This window comes from Heterodontus francisci, chromosome 46, assembly GCF_036365525.1.
Source record: "Heterodontus francisci isolate sHetFra1 chromosome 46, sHetFra1.hap1, whole genome shotgun sequence".
Classification (NCBI taxonomy): domain Eukaryota; kingdom Metazoa; phylum Chordata; class Chondrichthyes; order Heterodontiformes; family Heterodontidae; genus Heterodontus; species Heterodontus francisci.
Window position 1 is genome coordinate 3,808,358 of NC_090416.1, and position 24,299 is coordinate 3,832,656.

The window sequence follows — 24,299 nt, forward strand, 5'->3', positions numbered from 1 at the left end:
TGACACTCTCAGACAGACTCTATCACTCACTGACACTCTCTATCACTCTCTGACACTCTCTGACACACTCTGACACTCTCAGACACTCTCTATCACTCTCTATCACTCTCTGACACACTCTGACACTTTCTGACACTCTCAGATACTCTCGATCACTCTCTATCCCTCTCTGTTACTCTCTGACACACTCTGACACTCTCTGACACTCTCTGACACTCTCTGACACACTCTGACAATCTCTGACACTCTCTATCACTCTCTGACATACTCTGTCACTCACAGACACTCTCAGACACTCTCAGACACTCTCGATCACTCTCTGACATTCTCTATCACTCTCTGACACTCTCTGACACTCAAAGACACTCTCTATCACACTCTATCACTCTCTATCACTCTCTGACACTCTCGGACACTCTCTATCACTCTCTGATACTCTCTGACAGTCTCTGACACTCTCAGACTCTCTCTATCAATCTCAGACACTCTCCATCACTCTCAGACACTCTCTATCACTCTCTGACATTCTCTATCACTCTCTGACATTCTCTGAAACTCTCAGACACTCTCTATCACTCTCTGACACTCTTAGACACACTCTATCACTCTCTGATACTTTCTATCACTCTCTATCACTCTCTGACAAACTCTGACACTTTCTGACACTCTCTGACACTTTATATCACTCTCTATCCCTCTCTGTTACTCTCTGACACACTCTGACACACTCTGACACACTCTGACACTCTCTGACACTCTCTGACACTCTCTGACACACTCTGACAATCTCTGACACTCTCTATCACTCTCTGACACTCTCTGACACTCTCTGACACACTCTATCGCTCTCTGACATTCTCTGACACACTCTGACACTGTCAGACACTCTCCATCACTCTCTGACACAATCTGACATTCTCTGACACTCTCAGACACTCTCTATCACTCTCTGACTCTGACTGACACCCTCAGACACTCTCTGTCACTCTCAGACACTCTCAGACACTCTCTATCACTCTCTGACACTTTCTATCACTCTCTGACACTCTCTGTCACACTCTGACACTCTCTGACACTCTCCATCACTCTCTATCACACACTGACACAATTTGACACTCTCTTTCACTCTCTGACACTCTCACACACTCTCTATCACTCTCTGACACTCTCAGACACTCTCAGACACTTGCTATCACTCTCTGACACTCCCTGACACTCTCAGACACTCTCTATCACTCTCTATCACTCTCTGACACAATTTGACACTCTCTATCACTCCCTGACACTCTCAGACACTCTCTATCACTCTATGACACTCTCAGACACTCTCTATCATTCTCTGACACTTTCTGACACTCTCAGACACTCTCTATAACTCTCATCACTCTCTATCACTCTCTGACAGTCTCTGACACTCTCAGACACTCTCTATCACTCTCAGACACTCTCTATCACTCTCAGACACTCTCTATCACTCTCTGACATTCTCTGAACCTCTCAGACACTCTCTATCACTCTCTGACACTTTCTATCACTCTCTATTACTCTCTGAAACACTCTGATACTTTCTGACACTCTCAGACACTCTCTCTCACTCTCTATCAAACTCTGACAGTCTCTGACATTCTCTGACACTTTCTATCACTCTCTGTCACTCTCTGTTGCTCTCTGACACACTCAGACATTCTTTGACACTCTCTGACACACTCTGACAATCTCAGACACTTTCTATCACTCTCTGACACTCTCTATCACTCTCTGACACTCTCAGACACTCTCTATCAATCTCTGACACTCTCAGACAGTCTCTGACACTCTCTGACACACTCTGACAATCTCTGACACTCTCTATCACTCTCTGACATACTCTGTCACTCACAGACACTCTCAGACACTCTCGATCACTCACTGACATTCTCTATCACTCTCTGACACTCTCTGACACTCAAAGACACTCTCTATCACACTCTATCACTCTCTGACACTCTTGGACACTCTCTATCACTCTCTGATACTCTCTGACAGTCTCTGACACTCTCAGACACTCTCTATCAATCTCAGACACTCTCTATCACTCTCAGACACTCTCTATCACTCTCTGACACTCTCTGACACTCATAGACACTCTCTATCACACTCTATCACTCTCTATCACTCTCTGACACTCTTGGACACTCTCCATCACTCTCTGATACTCTCTGACAGTCTCTGACACTCTCAGACACTCTCTATCAATCTCAGACACTTTCTATCACTCTCAGACACTCTCTATCACTCTCTGACATTCTCTGAAACTCTCAGACACTCTCTATCACTCTCTGACACTCTTAGACACACTCTATCACTCTCTGACACTTTCTATCACTCTCTATCACTCTCTGACAAACTCTGCCACTTTCTGACACTCTCAGACACTCTCTGACACTTTATATCACTCTCTGTATCTCTCAGACACTCTCTGACACTTTCTATCACACTCTGACACCTTCTGACACTCTCAGATAATCTCAGACAATCTCAGACACTCTCTATCACTCTCTGACACTCTCTATCACTTTCTGAAACTCTCAGACTCTCTCTATCACTCTCTGACACTCTCTATCACTCACTGACACTCTCTGATACACTCTGACACTCTCAGACACTCTCTATCACGCACTATCACTCTCTGACACACTCTGACAATCTCTGACACCCTCAGACACTCTCAGACACTCTCTAAACACTCTCTGACACTCACTGACACTCTCAGACACGCTCTGTCACTCTCTGACACCCTCAGACACTCTCTATCACTCTGTGACACTCTCTGACATTCTCAGCCACTCTCTATCACTCTCTATCACTCTCTGGCACACTCTGACACACTCTGACCATCTCTGACACTATCTGACACTCTCTGACACACTCAGACACTCTCTATCATTCTCTATCACTGTCTATCACTCTATGAAACTCTCTGACACTCTCCATCACTCTCTATCACTCTCTGGCACACTCTGACTCACTCTGACCATCTCTGACACTATCTGACACTCTCTGACACACTCTGACACACTCAGACACTCTCTATCACTCTCTATCACTGTCTATCACTCTCCATAACACTCCATCACACTCTGACACACTCTGACACACTCTGACACTCTCAGACACTCTCTATCACTCTCAATCAATCTCTGACACACTCTGACACTCTCAGACACTCTCTATCACTCTCTATCACTCTCTGACACTCTCCGACATTCTCAGAAACTCCCTATCACTCTCTATCACTCGCTGACACTCTCAGACACTCTCAGACACTCTCTATCACTCTCTATCACTCGCTGACACTCTCAGACATGCTCTGTTACTCTCTGACACTCTCAGACACTCTCTATCACTCTGTGACACTCTCTGACATTCTCAGCCACTCTCTATCACTCTCTATCACTCTCTGACACACTCTGACAATCTCTGACACTCTCAGACACTGTCTATCACTCTATATCACTCGCTGACACTCTCAGACACTCTCAGACACTCTCTATCACTCTCTGACACTCACTGAAACTCTCAGACACGCGCTATCACTCTCTGACACTCTCAGACACTCTCTATCACTCTCTATCACTCTCTGACACTCTCTGACATTCTCAGAAACTCCCTATCACTCTCTATCACTCGCTGACACTCTCAGACACTCTCAGACACTCTCTATCACTCTCTATCACTCGCTGACACTCTCAGACACTCTCAGAAACTCTCTATCACTCTGTGGCACTCACTGAAACTCTCAGAAACTCTCTGTCTCTCTCAGACACTCTCTCTCACTCTCTGACACTCTCTGATACTCCCTGACACACCCACACACTCTCTGACACACTCTATCACTCTCTGACACTCTCTGACACACTCTGACACTCTCTGACACTCTCTATCACTCTCTGATACTCTCTGACACTCTCTGACACACTCTATCGCTCTCTGACATTCTCTGACACACTCTGACACTCTCTGACATTGTCAGACACTCTCCATCACTCTCCATCACTCTCTGACACACTCTGACACAATCTGACATTCTCTGACACTCTCAGACACTCTCTATCACGCTCTGACACTGACTGACACCCTCAGACACTCTCTGTCACTCTCAGACACTCTCAGACACTTTCTATCACTCTCTGACACTCTCTGACACACTCTGAAACTCTCTATCACTCTCTGACACAATTTGACACTCTCTATCACTCTCTGACACTCTCAGACACTCTCTATCACTCTATGACACTCTCAGACACTCTCTATCATTCTCTGACACTCTCTGACACTCTCTGACACACTCTGACACTCACTGACACTCTCAGACACTCTCAGACACTCGCTATCACTCTCTGACACTCTCTGATACTCTCTGACACACCCACAATCTCTCTGACACTCTCTATCACTCTCTGACACTCTCTGACACACTCTGACACTCTCTGACACTCTCTATCACTCTCTGACACTCTCTGACACTCTCTGACACACTCTATCGCTCTCTGACAATCTTTGACACACTCTGACACTCTCTGACACTGTCAGACACTCTCCATCACTCTCCATCACTCTCTGACACTGACTGACACCCTCAGACACTCTCTGTCTCTCTCAGACACTCTCAGACACTCTCTATCACTCTCTGACACTTTCTATCACTCTCTGACACTCTCTGACACTCACTGAAACTCTCAGAAACTCTCTGTCTCTCTCAGACACTCTCTCTCACTCTCTGATACTCTCTGACACACCCACACTCTCTCTGACACTCTCTATCACTCTCTGACACTCTCATACACACTCTGACACTCTCTGACACTCTCTATCACTCTCTGATACTCTCTGACACTCTCTGACACACTCTATCGCTCTCTGATATTCTCTGACACACTCTGACACTCTCTGACATTGTCAGACACTCTCCATCACTCTCCATCACTCTCCATCACTCTCTGACACACTCTGACACAATCTGACATTCTCTGACACTCTCAGACACTCTCTATCACTCTCTGACACTGACTGACACCCTCAGACACTCTCTGTCACTCTCAGACACTCTCAGACTCTCTCTATCACTCTCTGACACTTTCTATCACTCTCTGACACTCTCTGACACACTCTGAAACTCTGTATCACTCTCTATCACTCTCTATCACTCTCTGACACAATTTGACACTCTCTATCACTCCTGACACTCTCAGACACTCTCTGTCACTCTATGACACTCTCAGACACTCTCTATCATTCTCTGACACTCTCTGACACTCTCAGACACTCGCTATCACTCTCTGACACTCTCTGACACTCACTGAAACTCTCAGAAACTCTCTGTCTCTCTCAGACACTCTCTCTCACTCTCTGATACTCTCTGACACACCCACACTCTCTCTGACACTCTCTATCACTCTCTGACACTCTCTGACACACTCTGACACTCTCTGACACTCTCTATCACTCTCAGATACTCTCTGACACTCTCTGACACACTCTATCGCTCTCTGATATTCTCTGACACACTCTGACACTCTCTGACATTGTCAGACACTCTCCATCACTCTCCATCACTCTCCATCACTCTCTGACACACTCTGACACAATCTGACATTCTCTGACACTCTCAGACACTCTCTATCACTCTCTGACACTGACTGACACCCTCAGACACTCTCTGTCACTCTCAGACACTCTCAGACTCTCTCTATCACTCTCCGACACTTTCTATCACTCTCTGACACTCTCTGACACACTCTGAAACTCTGTATCACTCTCTATCACTCTCGATCACTCTCTGACACAATTTGACACTCTCTATCACTCCTGACACTCTCAGACACTCTCTATCACTCTATGACACTCTCAGACACTCTCTATCATTCTCTGACACTCTCTGACACTCTCAGACACTCGCTATCACTCTCTGACACTCTCTGACACTCTCAGACACTCTCTATCACTCTCTATCACTCTCTATCACTCTCTGACAGTCTCTGACACTCTCAGACACTCTCTATCACTCTCAGACACTCTCCATCACTCTCAGACACTCTCTATCACTCTCTGACATTCTCTGAACCTCTCAGACACTCTCTATCACTCTCTGACACTTTATATCACTCTCTATCACTCTCTGACACACTCTGACACTTTCTGACACTCTCAGACACTCTCTCTCACTCTCTATCAAACTCTGACACAATCTGACAGTCTCTGACATTCTCTGACACTTTCTATCACTCTCTGTCACTCTCTGTTGCTCTCTGACACACTCAGACATTCTTTGACACTCTCTGACACACTCTGACAATCTCAGACACTTTCTATCACTCTCTGACACTCTCTATCACTCTCTGACACTCTCAGACACTCTCTATCAATCTCTGACACTCGCAGACAGTCTCTATCACTCACTGACACTCTCTATCACTCTCTGACACTCTCTGACACACTCTGACACTCTCAGACACTCTCTATCACTCTCTATCACTCTCTGACACACTCTGACACTTTCTGACACTCTCAGACACTCTCGATCACTCTCTATCCCTCTCTGTTACTCTCTGACACACTCTGACATTCTCTGACACTCTCTGACACTCTCTGACACACTCTGACAATCTCTGACACTCTCTATCACTCTCTGACATACTCTGTCACTCACAGACACTCTCAGACACTCTCGATCACTCTCTGACATTCTCTATCACTCTGTGACACTCTCTGACACTCAAAGACACTCTCTATCACACTCTATCACTCTCTATCACTCTCTGACACTCTCGGACACTCTCTATCACTCTCTGATACTCTCTGACAGTCTCTGACACTCTCAGACACTCTCTATCAATCTCAGACATTCTCTATCGCTCTCAGACACTCTCTATCACTCTCTGACATTCTCTGAAACTCTCAGACACTCTCTATCACTCTCTGACACTCTTAGACACACTCTATCACTCTCTGACACTTTCTATCACTCTCTATCACTCTCTGACAAACTCTGACACTTTCTGACACTCTCAGACACTCTCTGACACTGTATATCACTCTCTGAATCTCTCAGACACTCTCTGACACTTTCTATCACACTCTGACACCCTCTGACACTCTCAGATAATCTCAGACAATCTCAGACACTCTCTATCACTCTCTGACACTCTCTGACACACTCTGACACTCTCAGACACTCTCTATCACTCTCTATCACTCTCTGACACACTCTGACATTTTCTGACACTCTCAGACACTCTCTATCACTCTCTATCCCTCTCTGTTACTCACTGACACACTCTGACACACTCTGACACTCTCTGACACTCTCTGACACACTCTGACACTCTCTGACACTCTCTATCACTCTCTGACACTCTCTGACACTCTCTGACACACTCTATCGCTCTCTGACATTCTCTGACACACTCTGACACTCTCTGACACTGTCAGACACTCTCCATCACTCTCCATCACTCTCTGACACAATCTGACATTCTCTGACACTCTCAGACACTCTCTATCACTCTCTGACACTGACTGACACCCTCAGACACTCCCTGTCACTCTCAGACACTCTCAGACACTCTCTATCACTCTCTGACACTTTCTATGACTCTCTGACACTCTCTGACACACTCTGAAACTCTCTGACACTCTCCATCACTCTCTATCACACACTGACACAATTTGACACTCTCTTTCACTCTCTGACACTCTCACACACTCTCTATCACTCTCTGACACTCTCAGACACTCTCAGACACTCGCTATCACTCTCTGACACTCTCTGACACTCTCAGACACTCTCTATCACTCTCTATCACTCTCTGACACAATTTGACACTCTCTATCACTCCCTGACACTCTCAGACACTCTCTATCATTCTCTGACACTCTCTGACACTCTCAGACACTCTCTATCACTCTCAGACACTCTCTATCACTCTCTATCACTCTCTGACAGTCTCTGACAGTCTCAGACACTCTCTATCACTCTCAGACACTCTCTATCACTCTCAGACACTCTGTATCACTCTCTGACATTCTCTGAACCTCTCAGACACTCTCTATCACTCTCTGACACTTTCTATCACTCTCTATCACTCTCTGAAACACTCTGACACTTTCTGACACTCTCAGACACTCTCTCTCACTCTCTATCAAACTCTGACACACTCTGACAGTCTCTGACATTCTCTGACTCTTTCTATCACTCTCTGTCACTCTCTGTTGCTCTCTGACACACTCAGACATTCTTTGACACTCTCTGACACACTCTGACAATCTCAGACACTTTCTACCACTCTCTGACACTCTCTATCACTCTCTGACACTCTCAGACACTCTCTATCAATCTCTGACACTCTCAGACAGTCTCTATCACTCACTGACACTCTCTATCACTCTCTGACACTCTCTGACACACTCTGACACTCTCAGACACTCTCTATCACTCTCTATCACTCTCTGACACACTCTGACACTCTCTGACACTCTCTGACACTCTCTGACACACTCTGACAATCTCTGACACTCTCTATCACTCTCTGACATAGTCTGTCACTCACAGACACTCTCAGACACTCTCAGAAACTCTCGATCACTCTCTGACATTCTCTATCACTCTCTGACACTCTCTGACACTCAAAGACACGCTCTATCACACACTATCACTCTCTATCACTCTCTGACACTCTCGGACACTCTCTATCACTCTCTGATACTCTCTGACAGTCTCTGACACTCTCAGACACTCTCTATCAATCTCAGACACTCTCCATCACTCTCAGACACTCTCTATCACTCTCTGACATTCTCTATCACTCTCTGACATTCTCTGAAACTCTCAGACACTCTCTATCACTCTCTGACACTCTTAGACACACTCTATCACTCTCTGATACTTTCTATCACTCTCTATCACTCTCTGACAAACTCTGACACTTTCTGACACTCTCTGACACTTTATATCACTCTCTATCCCTCTCTGTTACTCTCTGATACACTCTGACACACTCTGACACTCTCTGACACTCTCTGACACACTCTGACAATCTCTGACACTCTCTATCACTCTCTGACATTCTCTGACACTCTCTGACACACTCTATCGCTCTGTGACATTCTCTGACACACTCTGACACTGTCAGACACTCTCCATCACTCTCTGACACAATCTGACATTCTCTGACACTCTCAGACACTCTCTATCACTCTCTGACACTTTCTATCACTCTCTGACACTCTCTGTCACACTCTGACACTCTCTGACACTCTCCATCACTCTCTATCACACACTGACACAATTTGACACTCTCTTTCACTCTCTGACACTCTCACACACTCTCTATCACTCTCTGACACTCTCAGACACTCTCAGACACTCGCTATCACTCTCTGACACTCCCTGACACTCTCAGACACTCTCTATCACTCTCTATCACTCTCTGACACAATTTGACACTCTCTATCACTCCCTGACACTCTCAGACACTCTCTATCACTCTATGACACTCTCAGACACTCTCTATCATTCTCTGACACTCTCTGACACTCTCAGACACTCTCTATCACTCTCATCACTCTCTATCACTCTCTGACAGTCTCTGACACTCTCAGACACTCTCTATCACTCTCAGACACTCTCTATCACTCTCAGACACTCTCTATCACTCTCTGACATTCTCTGAACCTCTCAGACACTCTCTATCACTCTCTGACACTTTCTATCACTCTCTATTACTCTCTGAAACACTCTGATACTTTCTGACACTCTCAGACACTCTCTCTCACTCTCTATCAAACTCTGACAGTCTCTGACATTCTCTGACACTTTCTATCACTCTCTGTCACTCTCTGTTGCTCTGTGACACACTCAGACATTCTTTGACACTCTCTGACACACTCTGACAATCTCAGACACTTTCTATCACTCTCTGACACTCTCTATCACTCTCTGACACTCTCAGACACTCTCTATCAATCTCTGACACTCTCAGACAGTCTCTGACACTCTCTGACACACGCTGACAATCTCTGACACTCTCTATCACTCTCTGACATACTCTGTCACTCACAGACACTCTCAGACACTCTCGATCACTCTCTGACATTCTCTATCACTCTCTGACACTCTCTGACACTCAAAGACACTCTCTATCACACTCTATCACTCTCTGACACTCTTGGACACTCTCTATTACTCTCTGATACTCTCTGACAGTCTCTGACACTCTCAGACACTCTCTATCAATCTCAGACACTCTCTATCACTCTCAGACACTCTCTATCACTCTCTGACACTCTCTGACACTCAAAGACACTCTCTATCACACTCTATCACTCTCTATCACTCTCTGACACTCTTGGACACTCTCTATCACTCTCTGATACTCTCTGACAGTCTCTGACACTCTCAGACACTCTCTATCAATCTCAGACACTTTCTATCACTCTCAGACACTCTCTATCACTCTCTGACTTTCTCTGAAACTCTCAGACACTCTCTATCACTCTCTGACACTCTTAGACACACTCTATCACTCTCTGACACTTTCTATCACTCTCTATCACTCTCTGACAAACTCTGACACTTTCTGACACTCTCAGACACTCTCTGACACTTTATATCACTCTCTGAATCTCTCAGACACTCTCTGACACTTTCTATCACACTCTGACACCTTCTGACACTCTCAGATAATCTCAGACAATCTCAGACACTCTCTATCACTCTCTGACACTCTCTATCACTTTCTGACACTCTCAGACTCTCTCTATCACTCTCTGACACTCTCTATCACTCACTGACACTCTCTGATACACTCTGACACTCTCAGACACTCTCTATCACGCACTATCACTCTCTGACACACTCTGACAATCTCTGACACCCTCAGACACTCTCAGACACTCTCTAAACACTCTCTGACACTCACTGACACTCTCAGACACTCTCTATCACTCTGTGACACTCTCTGACATTCTCAGCCACTCTCTATCACTCTCTATCACTCTCTGGCACACTCTGACACACTCTGACCATCTCTGACACTATCTGACACTCTCTGACACACTCTGACACACTCAGACACTCTCTATCATTCTCTATCACTGTCTATCACTCTATGAAACTCTCTGACACTCTCCATCACTCTCTATCACTCTCTGGCACACTCTGACTCACTCTGACCATCTCTGACACTATCTGACACTCTCTGACACACTCTGACACACTCAGACACTCTCTATCACTCTCTATCACTGTCTATCACTCTCCATAACACTCCATCACACTCTGACACACTCTGACACACTCTGACACACTCTGACACTCTCAGACACTCTCTATCACTCTCAATCAATCTCTGACACACTCTGACACTCTCAGACACTCTCTATCACTCTCTATCACTCTCTATCACTCTCTGACACTCTCCGACATTCTCAGAAACTCCCTATCACTCTCTATCACTCGCTGACACTCTCAGACACTCTCTATCACTCTCAGACACTCTCTATCACTCTCTGACACTCTCAGACACTCTCTCTCACTCTCTATCAAACTCTGACACACTCTGACAGTCTCTGACATTCTCTGACACTTTCTATTACTCTCTGTCACTCTCTGTTGCTCTCTGACACACTCAGACATTATCTGACAGTCTCTGACACACACTGACAATCTCAGACACTTTCTATCACTCTCTGACACTCTCTATCACTCTCTGACACTCTCAGACATTCTCTATCAATCTCTGACACTCTCAGACAGTCTCTATCACTCACTGTCACTCTCTATCACTCTCTGACACTCTCTGACGCACTCTGACACTCTCAGACACTCTCTATCACTCACTATCACTCTCTGACACACTCTGACACTTTCTGACACTTCTCACACACTCTCTATCACTCTATATCCCTCTCTGTTACTCTCTGACACACTCTGACACACTCTGACACTCTCGGACACTCTCTGACACTTTCTATCACACTCTGACACCCTCTGACACTCTCAGATAATCTCAGACAATCTCAGACACTCTCTGTCACTCTCTGACACTCTCTATCACTTTCTGACACTCTCAGACACTCTCTGTCACTCTCTGACACTATCACTCACTGACACTCTCTGACACACTCTGACACTCTCAGACACTCTCTATCATTCACTATCACTCTCTGAAACACTCTGACAATCTCTGACACTCTCAGACACTCTCAGACACTCTCTAAACACTCTCTGACACTCTCTATCACTCTATGACACTCCCAGACACTCTCTATCATTCTCTGACACACTCTGACACTCTCTGACAATCTCAGACACTCTCAGACACTCGCTATCATTCTCTGACACTCTCTGACACTCTCTGACACTCTCTATCACTCTCTATCACTCTCTGAGAGTCTCTGACAATCTCAAACATTCTCTGAACATCTCAGACACTCTCTATCACTCTCTGACATTCTCACACACTCTCTCTCACTCTCTATCAAACTCTGACACACTCTGACAGTCTCTGACATTCTCTGACACTTTCTATCACTCTCTGTCACTCTCTGTTGCTCTCTGACACACTCAGACATTCTCTGACAGTCTCTGACACACACTGACAATCTCAGACACTTTCTATCACTCTCTGACACTCTCTATCACTCTCTGACACTCTCAGACACTCTCTATCAATCTCTGACACTCTCAGACAGTCTCTATCACTCACTGTCACTCTCTATCGCTCTCTGACACTCTCTGACACACTCTGACACTCTCAGACACTCTCTATCACTCTCTATCACTCTCTGACACACTCTGACACTTTCTGACACTCTCAGACACTCTCGATCACTCTCTATCCCTCTGTTACTCTCTGACACACGCTGACACTCTCTGACACTCTCTGACATTCTCTGACACATTCTGACAATCTCTGACTCTCTCTATCACTCTCTGACATACTCTGTCACTCACAGACACTCTCAGACACTCTCGATCACTCTCTGACATTCTCTATCACTTGCTGACACTCTCTGACACTCAAAGACACTCTCTATCACACTCTGTCACTCTCTATCACTCTCTGACTCTCTCGGACACACTCTATCACTCTCTGATACTCTCTGACAGTCTCTGACACTCTCAGACACTCTCTATCAATTTCAGACACTCTCTATCACTCTCAGACACCCTCTATCACTCTCTGACATTCTCTGAAACTCTCAGGCACTCTCTATCACTCTCTGACACTGACTGACACCCTCAGACACTCTCTGTCACTCTCAGACACTCTCAGACACTCTCTATCACTCTCTGACACTTTCTATCACTCTCTGACACTCTCAGACACTCTCTATCACTCTATGACACTCTCAGACACTCTCTATCATTCTCTGACACTCTCTGACACACTCTGACACTCTCAGACACTCTCAGACACTCGCTATCACTCTCTGACACTCTCTGATACTCTCAGACACTCTCTATCACTCTCAGACACTCTCTATCACTCTCTGACACTCTCAGACACTCTCTCTCACTCTCTATCAAACTCTGACACACTCTGACAGTCTCTGACATTCTCTGACAATTTCTATTACTCTCTGTCACTCTCTGTTGCTCTCTGACACACTCAGACATTCTCTGACAGTCTCTGACACACACTGACAAACTCATGCACTTTCTATCACTCTCTGCCACTCTATATCACTCTCTGACACTCTCAGACATTCTCTATCAATCTCTGACACTCTCAGACAGTCTCTATCACTCACTGTCACTCTCTGACACACTCTGACACTTTCTGACACTCTCACACACTCTCTATCACTCTCTATCCCTCTCTGTTACTCTCTGACACACTCTGACACACTCTGACACTCTCGGACACTCTCTGACACTTTCTATCACACTCTGACACCCTCTGACACTCTCAGATAATCTCAGACAATCTCAGACACTCTCTATCACTCTCTGACACTCTCTATCACTCACTGACACTCTCTGACACACTCTGACACTCTCAGACACTCTCTAAACACTCTCTGACACTCTCTATCACTCTCTATCACTCTCTGGCACACTCTGACACTCTCTGACACTCTCTGACACTCTCCATCACTCTCTGACACTGTCTGACACTTTCCGACACTCTCAGACACTCTCTACCACTCTCTGTCAATCTCTGACACTCTCTGATACACTCTGACACTTCCTGACACTCTCTGACACTCTCCATCACTCTCTGACACTCTCTGACAATCTCAGACACTCTCTGACACTCTCTATGACTCTCTGAAACTTTCAGACACTCTCTGACACTCTCTATCACTCTATATCTCTCTCTGACAGTCTCTGACACTCTCAGACACTCTCTATCACTCTCAGACACTCTCTATCACTCTCTGACATTCTCTGAACCTCTCAGACACTCTCTATCACTCTATGACACTCTCAGACACTCTCTATCATTCTCTGACACACTCTGACACTCTCTGACACTCTCTGACACTCTCAGACACTCTCAGACACTCGCTATCACTCTCTGACACTCTCTGACACTCTCTGACACTCTCTGACACTCTCTATCACTCTCTATCACTCTCTGAGAGTCTCTGACAATCTCAGACACTCTCTATCACTCTCAGACACTCTCTATCACTCTCTGACATTATCTGAACATCTCAGACACTCTCTATCACTCTCTGACATTCTCAGACACTCTCTCTCACTCTCTATCAAACTCTGACACACTCTGACAGTCTCTGACATTCTCTGACACTTTCTATCACTCTCTGTCACTCTCTGTTGCTCTCTGACACACTCAGACATTCTCTGACAGTCTCTGACAAACACTGACAATCTCAGACACTTTCTATCACTCTCTGACACTCTCTATCACTCTCTGACACTCTCAGACACTCTCTATCAATCTCTGACACTCTCAGACAGTCTCTATCACTCACTGTCACTCTCTATCGCTCTCTGACACTCTCTGACACACTCTGACACTTTCTGACACACTCAGACACTCTCTCTCTCACTCTCTATCACTCTCTGACACACTCTGACACTTTCTGACACTCTCAGACACTCTCTATCACACTCTATCACTCTCTGTTACTCTCTGACACACTCTGACACTCTCTGACACTCTCTGACACATTCTGACAATCTCTGACTCTCTCTATCACTCTCTGACATACTCTGTCACTCACAGACACTCTCAGACACTCTCGATCTCTCTCTGACATTCTCTATCACTTGCTGACACTCTCTGACACTCAAAGACACTCTCTATCACACTCTGTCACTCTCTATCACTCTCTGACTCTCTCGGACACTCTCTATCACTCTCTGATACTCTCTGACAGTCTCTGACACTCTCAGACACTCTCAATCAATCTCAGACACTCTCTATCACTCTCAGACACCCTCTATCACTCTCTGACATTCTCTGAAACTCTCAGGCACTCTCTATCACTCTCTGACACTGACTGACACCCTCAGACACTCTCTGTCACTCTCAGACACTCTCAGACACTCTCTATCACTCTCTGACACTTTCTATCACTCTCTGACACTCTCAGACACTCTCTATCACTCTATGACACTCTCAGACACTCTCTATCATTCTCTGACACTCTCTGACACACTCTGACACTCTCTGACACTCTCAGACACTCTCAGACACTCGCTATCACTCTCTGACACTCTCTGATACTCTCAGACACTCTCTATCACTCTCAGACACTCTCTATCATTCTCTGACACTCTCAGACACTCTCTCTCACTCTCTATCAAACTCTGACACACTCTGACAGTCTCTGACATTCTCTGACAATTTCTATTACTCTCTGTCACTCTCTGTTGCTCTCTGACACACTCAGACATTCTCTGACAGTCTCTGACACACACTGACAAACTCAGGCACTTTCTATCACTCTCTGCCACTCTATATCACTCTCTGACACTCTCAGACATTCTCTATCAATCTCTGACACTCTCAGACAGTCTCTATCACTCACTGTCACTCTCTATCACTCTCTGACGCACTCTGATACTCTCAGATACTCTCTATCACTCACTATCACTCTCTGACACACTCTGACACTTTCTGACACTCTCACACACTCTCTATCACTCTCTATCCCTCTCTGTTACTCTCTGACACACTCTGACACACTCTGACACTCTCGGACACTCTCTGACACTTTCTATCACACTCTGACACCCTCTGACACTCTCAGATAATCTCAGACAATCTCAGACACTCTCTATCACTCTCTGACACTCTCTATCACTTTCTGACACTCTCAGACACTCTCTGTCACTCTCTGACACTCTCTATCACTCACTGACACTCTCTGACACACTCTGACACTCTCAGACACTCTCTATCACTCACTATCACTCTCTGAAACACTCTGGTAATCTCTGACACTCTCAGACACTCTCAGACACTCTCTAAACACTCTCTGACACTCTCTATCACTCTCTATCACTCTCTGGCACACTCTGACACTCTCTGACACTCTCTGACACTCTCCATCACTCTCCGACACTGTCTGACACTTTCCGACACTCTCAGACACTCTCTACCACTCTCTGTCAATCTCTGACACTCTCTGATACACTCTGACACTTCCTGACACTCTCTGACACTCTCCATCACTCTCTGACACTCTCTGACAATCTCAGACACTCTCTGACACTCTCTATGACTCTCTGACACTGACTGACACCCTCAGACACTCTCTGTCACTCTCAGACACTCTCAGACACTCTCAGACACTTTCTATCACTCTCTGACACTCTCTGACACACTCTGAAACTCTCTATCACTCTCTGACACAATTTGACACTCTCTATCACTCTCTGACACTCTCAGACACTCTCTATCACTCTATGACACTCTCAGACACTCTCTATCATTCTCTGACACTCTCTGACACACTCTGACACTCACTGACACTCTCAGACACTCTCAGACACTCGCTATCACTCTCTGACACTCTCTGATACTCTCTGACACACCCACAATCTCTCTGACACTCTCTATCACTCTCTGACACTCTCTGACACACTCTGACACTCTCTGACACTCTCTATCACTCTCTGACACTCTCTGACACTCTCTGACACACTCTATCGCTCTCTGACAATCTCTGACACACTCTGACACTCTCTGACACTGTCAAACACTCTCCATCACTCTCCATCACTCTCTGACACACTCTGACACAATCTGACATTCTCTGACACTCTCAGACACTCTCTATCACTCTCTGACACTGACTGACACCCTCAGACACTCTCTGTCTCTCTCAGACACTCTCAGACACTCTCTATCACTCTCTGACACTTTCTATCACTCTCTGACACTCTCTGACACTCACTGAAACTCTCAGAAACTCTCTGTCTCTCTCAGACACTCTCTCTCACTCTCTGATACTCTCTGACACACCCACACTCTCTCTGACACTCTCTATCACTCTCTGACACTCTCTGACACACTCTGACACTCTCTGACACTCTCTATCACTCTCTGATACTCTCTGACACTCTCTGACACACTCTATCGCTCTCTGATATTCTCTGACACACTCTGACACTCTCTGACATTGTCAGACACTCTCCATCACTCTCCATCACTCTCTGACACACTCTGACACAATCTGACATTCTCTGACACTCTCAGACACTCTCTATCACTCTCTGACACTGACTGACACCCTCAGACACTCTCTGTCACTCTCAGACACTCTCAGACTCTCTCTATCACTCTCTGACACTGACTGACACCCTCAGACACTCTCTGTCACTCTCAGACACTCTCAGACTCTCTCTATCACTCTCTGACACTTTCTATCACTCTCTGACACTCTCTGACACACTCTGAAACTCTGTATCACTCTCTATCACTCTCGATCACTCTCTGACACAATTTGACACTCTCTATAACTCTCTGACACTCTCTGACACTCTCAGACACTCTCTATCACTCTATGACACTCTCAGACACTCTCTATCATTCTCTGACACTCTCTGACACTCTCTGACACTCTCTGACACTCTCAGACACTCTCAGACACTCTCTATCACTCTCTGACACTCTCAGACACTCTCTATCACTCTCAGACACTCTCTATCACTCTCTGACACTCTCAGACACTCTCTCTCACTCTCTATCAAACTCTGACACACTCTGACAGTCTCTGACATTCTCTGACACTTTCTATTACTCTCTGTCACTCTCTGTTGCTCTCTGACACACTCAGACATTATCTGACAGTCTCTGACACACACTGACAATCTCAGACACTTTCTATCACTCTCTGACACTCTCTATCACTCTCTGACACTCTCAGACATTCTCTATCAATCTCTGACACTCTCAGACAGTCTCTATCACTCACTGTCACTCTCTATCACTCTCTGACACTCTCTGACGCACTCTGACACTCTCAGACACTCTCTATCACTCACTATCACTCTCTGACACACTCTGACACATTCTGACACTTCTCACACACTCTCTATCACTCTATATCCCTCTCTGTTACTCTCTGACACACTCTGACACACTCTGACACTCTCGGACACTCTCTGACACTTTCTATCACACTCTGACACCCTCTGACACTCTCAGATAATCTCAGACAATCTCAGACACTCTCTATCACTCTCTGACACTCTCTATCACTTTCTGACACTCTCAGACACTCTCTGTCACTCTCTGACACTATCACTCACTGACACTCTCTGACACACTCTGACACTCTCAGACACTCTCTATCACTCACTATCACTCTCTGAAACACTCTGACAATCTCTGACACTCTCAGACACTCTCAGACACTCTCTAAACACTCTCTGACACTCTCTATCACTCTATGACACTCCCAGACACTCTCTATCATTCTCTGACACACTCTGACACTCTCTGACACTCTCAGACACTCTCAGACACTCGCTATCATTCTCTGACACTCTCTGACACTCTCTGACACTCTCTGACACTCTCTATCACTCTCTATCACTCTCTGAGAGTCTCTGACAATCTCAAACATTCTCTGAACATCTCAGACACTCTCTATCACTCTCTGACATTCTCACACACTCTCTCTCACTCTCTATCAAACTCTGACACACTCTGACAGTCTCTGACATTCTCTGACACTTTCTATCACTCTCTGTCACTCTCTGTTGCTCTCTGACACACTCAGACATTCTCTGACAGTCTCTGACAAACACTGACAATCTCAGACACTTTCTATCACTCTCTGACACTCTCTATCACTCTCTGACACTCTCAGACACTCTCTATCAATCTCTGACACTCTCAGACAGTCTCTATCACTCACTGTCACTCTCTATCGCTCTCTGACACTCTCTGACACACTCTGACACATTCTGACACACTCAGACACTCTCTCTCTCACTCTCTATCACTCTCTGACACACTCTGACACTTTCTGACACTCTCAGACACTCTCTATCACACTCTATCACTCTCTGTTACTCTCTGACACACTCTGACACTCTCTGACACTCTCTGACACTCTCTGACACATTCTGACAATCTCTGACTCTCTCTATCACTCTCTGACATACTCTGTCACTCACAGACACTCTCAGACACTCTCGATCACTCTCTGACATTCTCTATCACTTGCTGACACTCTCTGACACTCAAAGACACTCTCTATCACACTCTGTCACTCTCTATCACTCTCTGACTCTCTCGGACACTCTCTATCACTCTCTGATACTCTCTGACAGTCTCTGACACTCTCAGACACTCTCAATCAATCTCAGACACTCTCTATCACTCTCAGACACCCTCTATCACTCTCTGACATTCTCTGAAACTCTCAGGCACTCTCTATCACTCTCTGACACTGACTGACACCCTCAGACACTCTCTGTCACTCTCAGACACTCTCAGACACTCTCTATCACTCTCTGACACTTTCTATCACTCTCTGACACTCTCAGACACTCTCTATCACTCTATGACACTCTCAGACACTCTCTATCATTCTCTGACACTCTCTGACACACTCTGACACTCTCTGACACTCTCAGACACTCTCAGACACTCGCTATCACTCTCTGACACTCTCTGATACTCTCAGACACTCTCTATCACTCTCAGACACTCTCTATCATTCTCTGACACTCTCAGACACTCTCTCTCACTCTCTATCAAACTCTGACACACTCTGACAGTCTCTGACATTCTCTGACAATTTCTATTACTCTCTGTCACTCTCTGTTGCTCTCTGACACACTCAGACATTCTCTGACAGTCTCTGACACACACTGACAAACTCAGGCACTTTCTATCACTCTCTGCCACTCTATATCACTCTCTGACACTCTCAGACATTCTCTATCAATCTCTGACACTCTCAGACAGTCTCTATCACTCACTGTCACTCTCTATCACTCTCTGACACTCTCTGACGCACTCTGATACTCTCAGATACTCTCTATCACTCACTATCACTCTCTGACACACTCTGACACTTTCTGACACTCTCACACACTCTCTATCACTCTCTATCCCTCTCTGTTACTCTCTGACACACTCTGACACACTCTGACACTCTCGGACACTCTCTGACACTTTCTATCACACTCTGACACCCTCTGACACTCTCAGATAATCTCAGACAATCTCAGACACTCTCTATCACTCTCTGACACTCTCTATCACTTTCTGACACTCTCAGACACTCTCTGTCACTCTCTGACACTCTCTATCACTCACTGACACTCTCTGACACACTCTGACACTCTAAGACACTCTCTATCACTCACTATCACTCTCTGAAACACTCTGGTAATCTCTGACCCTCTCAGACACTCTCAGACACTCTCTAAACACTCTCTGACACTCTCTATCACTCTCTATCACTCTCTGGCACACTCTGACACTCTCTGACACTCTCTGACACTCTCCATCACTCTCCGACACTGTCTGACACTTTCCGACACTCTCAGACACTCTCTACCACTCTCTGTCAATCTCTGACACTCTCTGATACACTCTGACACTTCCTGACACTCTCTGACACTCTCCATCACTCTCTGACACTCTCTGACAATCTCAGACACTCTCTGACACTCTCTATGACTCTCTGAAACTTTCAGACACTCTCTGACACTCTCTATCACTCTATATCTCTCTCTGACAGTCTCTGACACTCTCAGACACTCTCTATCACTCTCAGACACTCTCTATCACTCTCTGACATTCTCTGAACCTCTCAGACACTCTCTATCACTCTATGACACTCTCAGACACACTCTATCATTCTCTGACACTCTCTGACACTCTCTGACACTCTCAGACACTCTCAGACACTCGCTATCACTCTCTGACACTCTCTGACACTCTCTGACACTCTCTATCACTCTCTGAGAGTCTCTGACAATCTCAGACACTCTCTATCACTCTCAGACACTCTCTATCACTCTCTGACATTCTCTGAACATCTCAGACACTCTCTATCACTCTCTGACATTCTCAGACACTCTCTCTCACTCTCTATCAAACTCTGACACACTCTGACAGTCTCTGACATTCTCTGACACTTTCTATCACTCTCTGTCACTCTCTGTTGCTCTCTGACACACTCAGACATTCTCTGACAGTCTCTGACAAACACTGACAATCTCAGACACTTTCTATCACTCTCTGACACTCTCTATCACTCTCTGACACTCTCAGACACTCTCTATCAATCTCTGACACTCTCAGACAGTCTCTATCACTCACTGTCACTCTCTATCGCTCTCTGACACTCTCTGACACACTCTGACACTCTCAGACACTCTCTATCACTCTCAGACACTCTCTATCACTCTCTGACATTCTCTGAACCTCTCAGACACTCTCTATCACTCTATGACACTCTCAGACACTCTCTATCATTCTCTGACACACTCTGACACTCTCTGACACTCTCTGACACTCTCTGACACTCTCAGACACTCTCTATCACTCTCTGACACTCTCAGACACTCTCTATCAATCTCTGACACTCTCAGACAGTCTCTATCACTCACTGTCACTCTCTATCGCTCTCTGACACTCTCTGACACACTCTGACACTCTCAGACACTCTCTATCACTCTCTATCACTCTCTGACACACTCTGACACACTCTGACACACTCTGACACTCTCGGACACTCTCTGACACTTTCTATCACACTCTGACACCCTCTGACACTCTCAGATAATCCCAGACAATCACAGACACTCTCTATCACTCTCTGACACTCTCTATCACGTTCTGACACTCTCAGACACTCTCTGTCACTCTCTGACACTCTCTATCACTCACTGACACTCTCTGACACACTCTGACACTCTCAGACACTCTCTATCACTCACTATCACTCTCTGAAACACTCTGACAATTTCTGACACTCTCAGACACTCTCAGACACTCTCTAAACACTCTCTGACACTCTCTATCACTCTCTATCACTCTCTGGCACACTCTGACTCTCTCTGACACGCTCTGACACTCTCCATCACTCTCTGACACTGTCTGACACTTTCCGACACTCTCAGACACTCTCTACCACTCTCTGTCAATCTCTGACACTCTCTGACACTCTCTGATACACTCTGACACTTCCTGACACTCTCTGACACTCTCCATCACTCTCTGACACTCTCTGACAATCTCAGACACTCTCTGACACTCTCTATGACTCTCTGAAACTTTCAGACACTCTCTGACACTCTCTATCACTCTCGATCACTCTCTGACAGTCGCTGACACTCTCAGACACTCTCTATCACTCTCAGACACTCTCTATCACTCTCTGACATTCTCTGAACCTCTCAGACACTCTCTATCACTCTATGACACTCTCAGACACTCTCTATCATTCTCTGACACACTCTGACACTCTCTGACACTCTCTGACACTCGCTATCACTCTCTGACACTCTCTGACACTCTCTGACACTCTCTGACACTCTCTATCACTCTCTATCACTCTCTGAGAGTCTCTGACAATCTCAGACACTCTCTATCACTCTCAGACACTCTCTATCAATCTCTGACATTCTCTGAACATCTCAGACACTCTCTATCACTCTCTGACATTCTCAGACACTCTCTCTCACTCTCTATCAAACTCTGACACACTCTGACAGTCTCTGACATTCTCTGACACTTTCTATCACTCTCAGACACTCTCTATCACTCTCTGACACTCTCAGACACTCTCTATCAATCTCTGACACTCTCAGACAGTCTCTATCACTCACTGTCACTCTCTATCGCTCTCTGACACTCTCTGACACACTCTGACACTCTCAGACACTCTCTATCACTCTCTATCACTCTCTGACACACTCTGACACTTTCTGACACTCTCAGACACTCTCTATCACACTCTATCCCTTTCTGTTACTCTCTGACACACTCTGACACTCTCTGACACTCTCTGACACTCTCTGACACTCTCTGACACATTCTGACAATCTCTGACACTCTCTATCACTCTCTGACATACTCTGTCACTCACAGACACTCTCAGACACTCTCTGACATTCTCTATCACTCGCTGAAACTCTCTGACACTCAAAGACACTCTCTATCACACTCTGTCACTCTCTATCACTCTCTGACTCTCTCGGACACTCTCTATCACTCTCTGATACTATCTGACACTCTCTATCACTTTCTGACACTCTCAGACACTCTCTATCACTCTCTGACACTCTCTGTCACTCACTGACACTCTCTGACGCACTCTGACACTCTCAGACACTCTCCATCACTCACTATCGCTCTCTGACACACTCTGACAATCTCTGACACTCTCAGACACTCTCAGACACTCTCTAAACACTCTCTGACACTCTCTATCACTCTCTGTCACTCTCTGGCACACTCTGACTCTCTCTGACACTCTCTGACACTCTCCATCACTCTCTGACACTCTCTGACACTTTCCGACACTCTCAGACACTCTCTACCACTCTCTATCAATCTCTGACACTCTCTGACACACTCTGATACACTCTGTCTCTTCCTGACACTCTCTGACACTCTCCATCACTCTCTGACACTCTCTGACAATCTCAGACACTCTCTGACACTCTCTATGACTCTCTGAAACTTTCAGACACTCTCTGACACTCTCTATCACTCTCGATCACTCTCTGACAGTCTCTGACACTCTCAGACACTCTCTATCACTCTCAGACACTCTCTATCACTCTCTGACATTCTCTGAACCTC